At 44.1% G+C, this 14,003-nt stretch overlaps 1 protein-coding gene across 1 annotated transcript in view; it reads right to left on the reverse strand.

The window, feature by feature from the left end:
- The window catches only part of DCAF1 (DDB1 and CUL4 associated factor 1), an 84,970-nt gene extending 75,558 nt beyond the window's left edge, over window positions 1–9,412 (reverse strand). Inside the window, exon 1 of the mRNA XM_004615207.2 lies at window positions 9,300–9,412. The gene's annotated coding sequence lies outside the window, so the exon portion shown is untranslated. The remainder of the gene's footprint in view (window positions 1–9,299) is intronic.
- Between the last annotated feature and the right edge of the window lie 4,591 nt (window positions 9,413–14,003).

Here is a 14,003-nt window from a genome sequence, read left to right on the forward strand (position 1 = left end):
CAGGGGTACAGAAGGACAGAGAATGAGACAGGCTTTGGAATGCTTCAGATATCCACATGAAGAGAGGTTGGTTGGTTGGTTTAAATTTCTTATATAGAGGACATACCCAGCAGGGTTAGGCCAAAAGTGCAAGTATGATGGTTCAGAGTTTAGGGGCCGGAGCGATAGCACAGCGGGTAGGGCGTTTGCCTTGCACGCGGCCGACCCGGGTTCAATCCCCGGCATCCCATATGGTCCCCCAAGCACCGCCAGGAGTAATTCCTGAGTGTAAAGCCAGGAGTAACCCCTGAGCATCGCTGGGTTGTGACAAAAAAAAGAAAAAAAAATGACGGTTCAGAGTTTGGGGGTCACCAGGGCCATGCCTGGAGATTTTGGGGTAACCAGGGCTACATTCAGCAGAGTTCAAAAGACTATATGCAGGGGCTGGAGCAATAATACAGCAGGTAGGGTGTTTGCCTTGCACACAGCTGCCCCAGGTTCAATTCCCAGCATACCATATGGTCCCCCGAGCACTGCCGGAGTAATTCCTGAACGCAGAGCCAGGAGTAAACCCTGAGTATCGCTGGGTGTGACCCAAAAAAAAAAAAAAAAAGACTATGCAGTACTAAGAATCAAATTTAGGCACTTACATGTACTATACATGTGCTCTTTTGAGCCCCAAAAGAGGTTTTATAAAAAGTTCTAAAAGGGGCAAGAAGCAACAGTATAGCAGGTAGGGCATTTGCCTTGCCCACAGCCAACCTGGTTTCAAACCCAGGCATCCTATATGGTCTCCCCAAGCTCCACCAAGAGTAATTCCTGAGTGCAAAGTTGGGAGTAACCCATGAGCAACACTGTGTGACCCGAAACACAAAAATAAAAACAAACCAAGACATTCTAAAAGAGGATGTGACCAAAATGAATTTATAAACCAACCTCTTGACAAGATAGCTACAGAAATAAAGCTTCATATCCCATCATGCAAAATATGTATTTATGTATTTCCACAGATATATTATTCTATAAATTGGTGCAGAAGGTATAGCTCAGGTATAAATTTCATACCTGAAAAGTATTGATAAGATTACCTACAACTATTGCTCACTCTTCTAAAAATACCCAAACAAATACATATCAAAGATGATACCCCCAGGTCTAGAATACAAATACTTTGCGGTTGTTGGGTTGGCTTTTAATTTTTTTTTTTTTTTTTTGCGGGAGGGAGGGGAGAGCGGGGAGGGGCACACCTGTAGTGCTCAGGGATCACTCCTGGTGGGCTCAGGGCACCATATGGGGCACCAGGGACTGAACCTGGGTTGGCCACAAACAATGCAAGCACACTATCCACTGTACTATCACTCCAGTCCCACAAATATTTGCTTTAGTAAGAAATGAATCTTAAAGGGGCTTAACAATAATACAGTAGATAGGTTGTTTGCCTTGCATACAGCCAACCCAAATTCAATCCCTATATAGTTCCCTGAGTCTACCAGGAATGGTCCCTGAGCACAGAAGCAGAAGTAAGCCCAGAGCACCGCCAGGTATGACCTAAAAACGTGTGTGTGTGGGGGGGGGGGAGAGATAACTCTAGTAGTAATGATTCATGTCACCTAAGCTACATATAGCCAAAGAATTTTTTAATCAAAAGGATTCTTTTCTACAGATAATCTTACACATTTTCTATTCTAATCTAATCCAGACTTTCTAACCAAATTCACTAAAAAATGCTGCTCATGTGACAGATTAACATGGACTCTGACCTTTATCAGAGAAAACTCAGGACTTATTTTTGTTTAATTTTTTTTTCTGGATGAGTCACACATGGCAGTCCTCAGGGATCATGCCCTGAGGTTCTCAGGGGACCATATGGGATGCCAGGGATTGAACCCAGATCAGGTAAATGCAAGGATCAAAATCAAGTCAGCTGTGTGCTAGGCAAGTGCCTTCCCCCCATTACTATAGTTCCAGCCCCAACCTTGACAATCTTAAAATGTACTAGTCAGGTCCAGAGACAGTACAGCAGGTAAGGCGCTTGCCTTGCACGTGCCTGACCTGGGTTCAATCCCTAGCACCACATATGGTCTTCTGAGCACCTCCAAGGGTGATCCCTTAGTGCAGAGCCCGGAATAAGCCCTAAGAACCAGGTTTGACTGAAAAGCAAGCAAACAAAAGAAGAAATGCTAGCCAGGATATTAGGTTAAGATAATAAAATTTAGCATTTTTTCAACAAAACTTTACAAGAAAAGTAAAAGACCCCTAAGACTAAGCAAAACAGTAAAATTTATCAGCAAAATTAATCCACTAAAGTACATCCAAAAAGGTACAAAAGGTGGTTTTCTCAATAAACACTATCAACATTAAAAAATTAACCACAATACTCTAAATTATTCCAAAAACAGAGGACACATCCTAGTATCACCATTACTTTATTACAAAAGTCAATATTAACATCAAAAGAAAACCACAGTTCTTAAAAAAAGAAAAGAATAAAGTAAAAAGTGACTATCACAGAAGCAAGGTGGGAAGCTGGAAGAAAACTGGGAACACTGTTGAAAGGAAGTGAACACAGATGAAGAGTTAGTGTTGAAACACTATACACCTGAAACCTAATCATGAATAACTTTGTAACTTTGTAATTCCTGACTAAATAAGAATGTTTAAATAATAATTTTTGGAAAAACTATAACCAATATACTTTACAAACAGATGCAAATTCTCAACAATATAGCAGCATGTGGGGGTCAGAGTGATAATACAGCAGATAGGGTGTTTGCCTTGCACACAGTTGGTCTGGGTTCGATCCTGGGCATCCCATATGGTCCCCTGAGCACCAGCAGGCATAATTACTGAGTACAAAGCCAGGAGTAAGCTCTGAGCATTACTGGGTGTAGCCCAAAAAACAACAAATTAAAAAATTAAAATATAGTAGCAAGCAGAATGTAATAGCAAAGTAAGATATGTATGGTGGCTAGAGAGATATTACAGAGGGAAGGACACTTAACTTGAACAGTCAGCCAGGGTTCAATCCCTGGCACCACATGTAGTCCCCTGAGCCTCCAGGAGTGATTCCTGAGCAGAGAGCCAGGATTTAGTTCTGAGCACTCCGGGTGTGGCTCCCTCTCTACAAACACACACACACACACACACACACACACACACACACACACACACACACACTCTCACACACAAGAAAGACATCCATATGACCAGATAGGGTTCACACTAGGAATGCATGAATGGTTCGACACACAAAGTCAATTCATGCCCTAACAAGATTGCTCAAAGGGCTATAACACATGTTTCCCATTTGGAAGACCTGGATTCAAAATTAGCACATGGTCCCCTAATGTTGTGGGAAGGAAGTAACCCCCAAACATCTAGGTGTGCCTCAAAAAGCAAAATATTTTTTCAATAAAATAAACAGGGGCCAGAGTAATAATAGTACGGTGGATAGGGTGATTGCCTTGTACATATCCCACCTGAGTTCAATCTCCAGCACCCCATATAGTCCCTCAAGCAATGCCAGAAATGATCCCAGAGTGCAGAGCCAGGAGTAAACTCTGAGCACAGCTGGATGTGAGAGAGAGAGAGAAAGAGAGAGAATTGAGAATAGATAAATAGCACAGCAGGTAACACCCTTGTTATGCACAAACGACCTATGCTTCATCCAGCAATGCGTATGTTCCCCAGCACCACCAGGAGTGATCCCTAAGCACAAGAGCCAGGAGTAAAGCCTGAGCACTGCTAGGTATGGCCCAAAAAACAAAATAAATATTGGGGAAGGCAGAGTTTGGTGTGCAAGGCAAGTGCAAGACCTATCTAGTATACCACTGCTCTAGTCAATTTTTTTTTTCTTTTTGAGTCACACCCAGAGATGCTCAGGGATTACTCCTGGCTCTGCACTCAGCAATTACTCCTGGCGGTGCTTGGGAAACCATATATGCCAGGGTCTGAACCCGGGTCAGCTGCGTGCAAGGCAAATGCCCTACCCGCTGTACTATCGCTCCAGTCCCAAGTCAAAATCTTTAAAAATTAAAAAAAAACATACACCAACCAAAATGCCCATCAATGAAAGGCTGAATTAAGAAGTTGTGGTTATATACTCACTGGAAAACTATTCAGCTATTAAATGTGCTTCTGTGACAACATGGATAGAACTTGAGAATAGACAAAGTCAGGTAATGAAGTAAGAGTACTCAGTAAGTTTCACTCATGAAAAATAACCAAGTGGGCCAGAGAGATAGTACAGTGGGTAAGGCATTTGCCTTGCATGCGCTGACTCAGGATCAATAACTGGCACCCCAAATGGTCCTCCAGCACAGACAGGACTGATTCCTGTGAGCAGAACCAGGAGTAACCCCTAAGCATATCTGGGGAAGGAAGGAAGGGAGGGAGGGAGCCAGGATCAACAACCAGCATCCCATATGGTTCCCCAGCACAGCCAGGAGTGAATTCTATGTGCAGAACCAGGAGTAACCCCTGAGCATCCCCAGGGAAAGAAGGGAGAGAATAAAGGAGAATGGAAGGGAGGGAAAGAAGGAAGACAAAAAAGACAAAAATAACCCTTGCAAACTATTATAAAAATTAGTTACTGGGGAGGGGGATTGGAGGAATGGGTAGAACTGTCATTTTAGATGCAATGGCACTGAACTTCAGTGGTGGGGGTATAGTGATGTGAGGCCAGAGAGTAGTAGTACAGGGGTTAAAGAGCTTGCCTTGCATGTGACTGGTTCAATCCCCAGCACTGAATATGATCCCCAGGCAACTGCCAGGAGTGGTCCCAGAACTTTACTGGATATGGTCCAAGTCAACAATAACAAATTTCAATTTCTTCATCTACAAAATAAAAATGGGAGCCAAAACAATAGTCCAAAGGGTAAGGCATTTTTGTTGCACACAACTGACCCAGGTTTGATCCTCAGGATCCCATATGATCACTCAAGCACCATCAAGAGTAATTCCTGAGTGCAGAGCCAGGAGTGACCCCTGAGCATCACCAGGTATGGTTCAATAACCAAAAATAAATAATTAAATGAAAATAGTTGTGAAGATTAAATGAAGTGACTAGAAAGAAAGAACAGTGGGAAATGTACTTGCCTTGAACGTGGCTGACCCAGATTCCATCCCTGGCACACCATATGGTTTGCTGAATCCTGCCAGGAGTTATCCCTGAGCAAAGCCAGGAATAAGCCCTGAGCACCAATAAGTGTAAGCACAAAAAAAAAGGGGGGGGGGGAAGTAAAACAGTATTATCCACTGGACAGTATTATAATAATGAAATATAAAGCCCTAATAAAAAATTATGTCATATCTTCTTATCCTAATGGATATATATAAAAGTATATATATATATATATATATATATATATATATATATATACCCTACCTGCTGTACTATATGTTTGCAGTTTAGTTGGGTTTTTTTCTTTTTGGGGGGGAACCTCACACCAAACAGTGCCCAGGACTTACTCCTAGCTCTGCACTCTGCATTCACGGATCATTCCTGGCAAGATTCAGCAAAACATACGTGACCCCAGGGATCAAACCCAGGTTGGTCACGTGTAAAGTAAGCAGCACCCTACCTGCTGTACTATCTTTCTGGCACCTGAGACTTACTTTTAAATTATACTAAAATACGACAGTATACACATGCCTAAATAGGAAAGTTTGGCCAAACATTAGCAGTTGTTGAATCTGGATGGATAAACAAACATGTTTGTTTTACTGCCTTCAACTACATACAAATTTTTTTTAATAAAAAGTGGAAAAATGAGGTTAGAGAGACAGTAGAGGTTAAGGTGCTTGCCTTGCAAGAAATCAACTGAATTTAATCTTCAGTACTCTATAGGTGGTCCTTGGAGCATTACCAGGAGTAATCTTTTGAGAAAAATGGGGTACGCCAGCCCCCCACCAAAATAAGTAGAAAAATTATGAAGCATTTCCTATTTTAATCTGAACGAAGTATCAAAATGAGAAAGAAAAGTTGGTCTCTCTACCTGGAATAAAATATCCCTGAAAGAATATATAAACAGATGTCTACTACTTCTATGGCAGAAGAGGCTCACTATACATTATTTCCTTAGCTTTACTATTTTTTCAATGGTAAATTTACTCTGAACATTCCTGGCTATGGTGCCACTATAGCCAAAAAAATAAAACATATTTCTGGGCCTAAGATATTTCCTTTTCCTTTTTTTTAAAAAAATTTGGTTTTGGGTCCACACCTGGCAGTGCTCAGGGATTACTCCCGATAGTACTCAGAGAAACACAGGAGATATCAGGAATAAAACTGGGGTCAACCATGTGCAAGGCAAACATCCTATACACTATAGCTATTTCTTGAAAATGTAGCTCAGTAAGAATTTGCTTTGGGCCCTGAAGTTCCATTGTGAGAGAGATCAATCTCTCTCTCCATTGTGAGAATTGCTGTTACTGTTTTTGGCATATCGAATAAACTACAGGTAGCTTGTCAGGCTCTCCAAGAGGGGCAGAGGAATTGAACCCGGATCAGCCGTGTGCAAGGCAAACTCCCTACCCGCTGTGAAAGACCTAAGAATTCAGAATGAGCTAAGTAATCTTCTTCCAGATAGTAACTAGCCTTCATAGACTCAGAGACACTCAGACATGGTTCTTCCTTGGCAGAGTGATGGGAGGAAGAGAAGGAATAGAAAGAAATAGGGGGAAAGCGATGAGAACAGACACTGTGAAACAATAGAGAAAAAATAAGAGAAATTTTCTCTACTGACTTTGTAGTATTTTGAGTGCATCCTCGCAATAACAAGTAGAAATCATCACAGTTTGCTTTCAGTAATTATATACCATCTTGCTGAATGTAGAAGAAACAGAGTATGGCCTCCAGGCACCACAGCCTTGGACACTAACACTGACCTGCTATCCTGGGGAATGGAATAGCACTGGAAGTTGGCCCCCACTTGGGAGGCCAAAAACGAATGAAATTATAATGTCATCTTCCTTTCAGTTTGTACTCTAGTGACCTTATGCTTTATTTTAACCTGTGTACCAGAACCCACAATACATTACAAATATTTTAAATTTAAAATATACTTTGGGGGCTTGCTAAGCTGGTATGGAGGTTAAAATGCTTACCTTGAACCAGCTTCCCTACTTCATCCCCTAGGCATTGTCAGGTATGGCCCAAAAGCCAAAAGGTAAATAAATTCCTGTTACTTTCATCCATAGGTCGGAGCGATAGCACAGCGGGTATTTTTTACAGCAAAGAAAATCATCGGGCTAGGGAGAGAACAGCAGATAGGGCGCTTGCCTTGCACATGGCGGACTGGTTTCGATCCTCAGGTCCCACATGGTCCTCCAAGCACTACCAGGAGTAACCCCTGAGCATCACCAGGTGTGGCCCAAAATACAAAGACAAAAGAAAAAGAAGAAAGAAAATCACACTAATATTTTCTGTAACGTTAATATTCTTCATTGTAACTGGTAGTCTCATCTAATCTTTTTATAAAATCTCATTATTTTAAACTTAAACTACAGCTTCAAAGTCCTTTGGCTATCACTAAGGTTTAACCATACCGTCTCAGTTTTAGGGTTAGTAGTGATGCCTTTACTTAACCAAACAGTTCTGTCACCTTGTTTGAAAATGTCTATGATTTAATGAATCTTTCTGTTCTCATGAAATGAAATAATCTTTGTTGAAACAATTTTATTTAAAAAAAACAAAATGCGATTAGGAGAGATGACATGGGAAAAAATTAATAATTACAAAGACATATATGATGTATAACAATTTTCTCTTACAGTCCCTTACCACCTATGAAAAACAAAAAAATTGTTAATAAGTCAATTTATATCACTTCCAACTAATGTATGATTCTACCAGATTTCTCCTCTATCAAATTGTACAACTGTACAAAGGTAGAAAGGTAAAAGTACTGAGTTCAGCAACTACAAGAGATCTTGAGCATTACTTCCTATACCTTCCCTGAACTCTTTATCATCTCAATATGTGATATCCTACAATCCAAAAATAGGTAATTACTAAATACAAAACTCGACGGAGCTGGAGTTACAGTATAGTGGGCACGGCACTCCCCTTGCACACACCCGACTCGGGTTCAATCCCCAGCACCTCAATGCCCCTCCTATCCAGCCCAGCAGGAATGGTCCCTGAACGTGAACGAAAATCTGAGTAAACCACGAGCACCGCCGGGTGTGGCCCAAAAACCAAAACCAGAACCAAAAACTAAATAAACCCTCAGCCCAACAGCATAAAATCGCAAAAAAATAGATCCCTACGAGAGTAAATAAATATACAAGCATAAATATAAACGCCAGTAAACTGCAGAGCATTACAGGACAATATTGCCAATCAACAGCTCATTCAATACACGAACAATGCATTCAGAACAGGAAGATGCTAATATGAATCAATAAAACATATAATTAAAAGGCTTCACTGAAGTCAGAACAGGTTAAAAAAAAAAAAACCTGGGACCAACGTGACGAGGACAAGTCTTTTGGGACTGCAAAAGAACTACAACATACACTCCGAAACTACTTCCACAGACGGTGAAACCCGAGCCCTAAAACTGCAGTAAGAGGAAGTGAGACATAAACCGTCTGGGAAGAGAAGAGGGAGTTAAGCCAAAAGCCTGACACCCCAGTAGGAAATGACTATAAATAACCACGAGAAATAAGGTCCCGGGAAACTAGGCGAGCACTGGGGGTTTGGCTCCACGCTGCAGGGACGCGCACGCCTCCCTCCAGCCTCCCGGGCACCCCGGGGTGGGAGGAGCGTCCGGGAGGCTCCGCCCCGGCCCCGTAAGTGCAGAGCCGGTGCAGGGGGAGGTGGCACGAGGCCGAGGGAGGGGAGAGCCCGCCCAGGTGACTGGAGCAGGAGGCGGAGACACAGTCCGGAAAGGGGGCCGTACGGCAAGGAAGATGGAGCCCCCCAGCCCGTACGGAACGGAGACGGAGAGGGTAGGGAGGGAAAAGGTGAAGTGGGAGGTGAGGGGCACCTCCTCCTGCAGGCAGAGAAGGGCACACGTCTGCCCCCGCCCCCCCGCCACAGTCCGGGCGGAAGAGTTTCTCAAAGGGAGCTTCTTTGGGGTACTGGAGGGAGAACGTGGAGGCCCCGCCCCTGAGCCAAGAACCTGGAGAAAGCGAAGTCCTGTCAGGCCCCGAGCCCAGCCTCCCCGGCTGCCCGGCCCGCCCCCTGCCCGCCGCTGGCCCAGGCAGGTGCCGCCCCTCCCCCAGTCCGGCGCCCACTCTCCCGCCCGCCCGGCCTCGCGCCCGGTCTACTCGCGCTCTTCCCAGAGAGCCGCCTAACTCCCCGGCCCACTCACCTTCCCGGGCGGCTCCGCCGCTGCCCCCTGACCCCGCCAGCGGCCACAGTTCCCACACACCGACTCAGGTCCCGCACTCACTCTCCCTCACTCACACACAGCGCGACCACGACTCTAGGGCGGCACGCATATTATGCGTCACTCGCGCGCTACGTACCGCGCGCGCGCGCGCCCCCAACTTGGCGCGAGGCTCGCTAGCGAGGCGGGAGGAGAACGACTGCGAGAGCGGGGCGAAGAGCAACGAGCCCCGGAGCCGTCTGGGAAATGAAGTTCGGCTTCAGAGCAGGCGGGCCCACCCACCCCACCCGACCCCACCCCGGTCTCGATTGGCGCATGGGCACGTCCTGCCTGTCGCAATCCTTTCTGGGATTTGTAGTTTTTTTCAAACGACCGCGAACTGCGGCGCACTCATTGGCTGTTGCGGAAGCGGAAGCGAAAAGCAAGACTACAATTGCTTTATCCAGTCTCTAACTCGGCTTGTATGGCTTTGTGTTAGTCTGCCGTTTGATTCCCTGTGACTAGAACGTACCGGGATTTGAAACAAGATTTCCCGCAAGCATATCAGAAATCACATGCCGATGGCACTCAACTTTTTTTGTCAAGACTTAGGCTGTGGGACCAACAAATATTTATTTTAGGTATTATATGTGAGCCAGAGAAGCTGAATTATTGTGTTTAATTCCTTTATTTCTCATCTGGGAAAAGGGAGACCGAGAATGAGTGACTTGCCCAACATCACAGAGTTAATAGCAGAACCAGGATTCAGAGATCCGTTTGACAGACTTAAAAGATAAGTGTGACGAGGCCCAAGGGATAGGCTTGCCTTGCATTAGGCCAACCTGGGTTCGATTTCTGGCATCCCGTATAATCCCTCGAACCCATCAGGAGTGAGTGATTCCTGAGTGCAGAGCCAGGAGTAACCCCTGAGTGCCGCTGCTGGGTGTGGCCAGAAAACAAAACAAAGACAAATGTGAGGAGTCAGTGTGACAAGTCAGAGTGAGTACATGGTTAAGGAGCTTTGTCTTGCAAGCAGCCTACCAGGGCTTGATCCCAACACCCCATATGGTCCCCCAAGCCTGCATGGAATGATTCCAGAGTACAGAGTCAGGAATAAGTCCTTCACACAGCCCTGTGTGGCCCCCAAACAAACAAAAGATAAATGTGACAATATCTTTATCGAATCTACTCCCTGATAAATTTCTGCTTACTGTATATCCCTCCAAAAGTCATGATCTAGTTTCTGGGTATTTCTAGAGTCTTCACAGCTCCATATGCACATAAGATGCAAGGACCAAAGCAAGTCTACTGCTATTTCCAGGTGCCACACATAATACAAATAGAACCACCAAAAGATGAGAGAGGGGGACAAGGAGAGAAATAGAAGCAGAAGGAAGATAGGAACAGCTAGCCAGATCCTTTATGTGGTCTCTCTTGATTCCATTCTTCACTGAACCCTATTCCCCTCCTTCCAGAAAAGAAACCTTCATCCTTTACTAAGTGTGTAACTTGGAGCAACTGCTCAGGCATAAAATTCTAGACTGTGGGGTAGTAGTGTTAAATACATCACTTCTCAAAAAACTCTGAACTTTTGGAACTTTGCTACATTAGTAATAAGTACTCCCATTTCCCTTCACTATAGCTCTCAATGTCACCTCTGGTTAGCTATACTGTATCACTATCACTGTCATCCGGTTGCTCATCGGTTTGCTCGAGCAGGCAGACCCAAAGAATAGGACCCAGGTTCATGGGTGCAGAGGCCACATTAAAAACTTTTACTCCTGTCCTTCTAACTTATTTAGCTGGATTTTATGTCATGCCTCCTTGGGTCATAAGCACAAAGTGCATGAGGATATAGAGTTCAGACTTAAATATCCTTCTATCCAGGCATTAGCCAATACAGTGATGACTTCCCAATTACCTTGGGTTCTGAAAGGCTTTTCTTGTGGCAACCCAATCAATGTCCGACTCATGCTTCTGGCACAGCTTGAACTGTCCACCAGATGGCACTGCTCTTCTTCAGAAACACAGACTGGGGCCCTGCGTCAGTGATGCGCTGTGAAGCAACCAGGACCCTAAACACTAAAGCAGAACTGGAGTTATAAGGGTCTATCCAGGAGCCTCTTCTGCCAGAATCGCTATTCTATTTTGCCTGCATAATGAATCAAATCCCCCCCAACACATACACAACACAGCCAAACATACTGGCAGACACTCCCAGATAACTCCCACTTTGGAAAGGGGAAGGAGCAGATTCAGGTTTTCAGGGATGCACACAGATTCAAAGCATGCTCACTGATGCATTTAATTGGTGGACATTTCCTAGACACTTCCTAGAAAGCATGCACACCAATCTATTGGCACAAATGCTCATCGTACTTTCACGTCTAAGTATTATAAAAGCACAGATAATCCAATCACAGATCCATCCAGCTTGGTTTGGCACACTATTTCTGTATCTTTGTGGGGGTTCTGGTTTGGTTTGGTTTGGTTTGGTTTTTATTGTTTTGGGGAGAGTACACTGATTGATTCTCAGGGGTTACTCCTGGCTTTGAACTCAGGAATTGTTCCTGTGATGCTCTGGGGACCATAAGGGGTGCCAGGTTTCAAATCCAGGTTGGCCTAGTGCCAAGCAAGTGTCCTACCTACTATACACTAGCTCTCTGGTTCTTATATCTTCAGAAGGTTATAGAAATTCCTTGGCCATTTTGAAAGAATATCTGTTAAGGGTAGATAGAATGCTACTGAGCGATACAGTGTTTGCCTCACATGTTTGATGGCCTAGGTGCAATCCCTAGCACAAAAGTGGGGAAAAATTTTCTGGACTCCATGTGTTCTATCTATGCTTATCACACCTGTGCTGTGCCTCAGAAGGGAGCCTCTATTCAAAAGGATAAAGAATTATGCTTTCAGGACCACCCAATGGCAGAGAAAGGACAAGAATCACTCAGTCCTGGCCTCAACACCAAGAGCTATAGCTGGGAATTCAGCACCTACCCTTTTCCCCAAGAGAGTTCATTCACTGAGTTAGGAAACTCAATAGCACAAAATACTCTGGACCTCAGGATCCTCTTCCCTTGACCCTATTTCTAACTCTCCACCCTTCCACCGCCATTTTCTTCTATCATCTTCCAGATCATCCAATCCGTATGCTCTCCTCAGTCTATCCCTGGTACCAACCATCTCCAAATGCTTCTTTGCCCCTTTTTGTAACTTCCTATGGACAGGAAGTAAATTTGAGGTAGTAATGGCAATGTAGGAAATTAATCAGGAGTAGAAAATGATTAACAGATAGATAGAAACAATGAAAATTCTTGTGGTTTGTAAGTTTCTGTGGTCACCTTCTTGATAAAAAAAAGAAAAATAAATTCTAATCAGTTAGGTATATGCTTAGGGGAGAGTCCCCTGAGCCAGATTTCACTTTTTTCTTCACTTAAGTCAAAATATACATTAATAAACAGATTAATTTGGGGGCTGAAGCAATAGTACATGGGTAGGATGTTTACCTTGTATGCAGCCAACCCGGAATAGATCCCTGGCATTCGATATGGTCCTCCGAGCACCGCCAGGAGTAATTCCTGACTGCAGAGTCAGAAGTGACCCCTGAGCATCATCGAGTGTGACCCAAAAAATAATTCTAAGATTTATAATGAGATGTTGATGATACAAGTGATCTATGAGCAAGTTTATAATCCCATTGGGAAAAAAAAAAAAAAACAGAAGTCCCAGGAGCTATCAACTAGAGACTTAGAGCTACCAAGCTCTGGAAACCCCTGCCTGGACAAAGAAGGAATTCAATTATTTACTCCTCCCTGCCTGAGATGCACCTTCCCAGACTCACATAAAAGTGGAACACTTACCCCCAATGCCCAAAAGGTAGACAAATTGCTTCTCTTATAGACTCTCTCCATATTCACCACTTATCTCCTGTTAATTTTTCCCTTTAGTTTGGTTTGGGGTCAGCCCATGGAACTATTTTTCCAACCCCTCCACTTTCCTTTAGAGAGGGAGAAATGAAGCTCCAATAAGACATCAGATTCAACTGCTACCTTTTCCAACAGCCACTAATAGCTGTCATCTCCAGAAATGAATCCTTGTCTCCTGCCCCCCACAACCTCATAAAAAATAGGAAATGAAACTGCAAACCCCTGCTCACCCCAGCTCCTATGTTCTAAGATCTCATAGCCAGGAGCCCCATGAAGTATTTTAACTAAAGCATATATACTTGGGAGTGCGGGATGGGGAGGACATATGTGGTGCCAGGGATCAAACCCAGGTCAGACATGTGTAAGGCAAGCACCTTACCAGTTACACTATCTCTATCTATCAGCTATACTATTCGATAGGCCAGACGTATTTTTAAAGTTATGATGTATCTAAAATTAAAATTCAGCTGGTCATCTTATATATTCTCTGGTTTTCTCTGGTAACACTATCTCAGAACCATTGCTCAGGTTTTTTGGGTTTTTTGGGGTTTTTTTTGTTTTTTTTTGCTTTTTGGGTCACACCTGGCGATGCACAGGGGTTACTCCTGGCTCTGCACTCAGGAATTACTCCTGGTGTGCTCAGGGGACCATATGGGATGCTGGGGATCGAACCTGGGTCGGCCGTGTGCAAGGCAAACGCCCTACCCACTGTGCTATCGCTCCAGCCCCCATTGCTCAGGTTTTAAAAATCGCTGAGGACTTCCCTCCTCTGAACTCAAGG

The sequence above is a fragment of the Sorex araneus genome, chromosome 4 (assembly GCF_027595985.1).
Source record: "Sorex araneus isolate mSorAra2 chromosome 4, mSorAra2.pri, whole genome shotgun sequence".
NCBI classification, from domain to species: domain Eukaryota; kingdom Metazoa; phylum Chordata; class Mammalia; order Eulipotyphla; family Soricidae; genus Sorex; species Sorex araneus.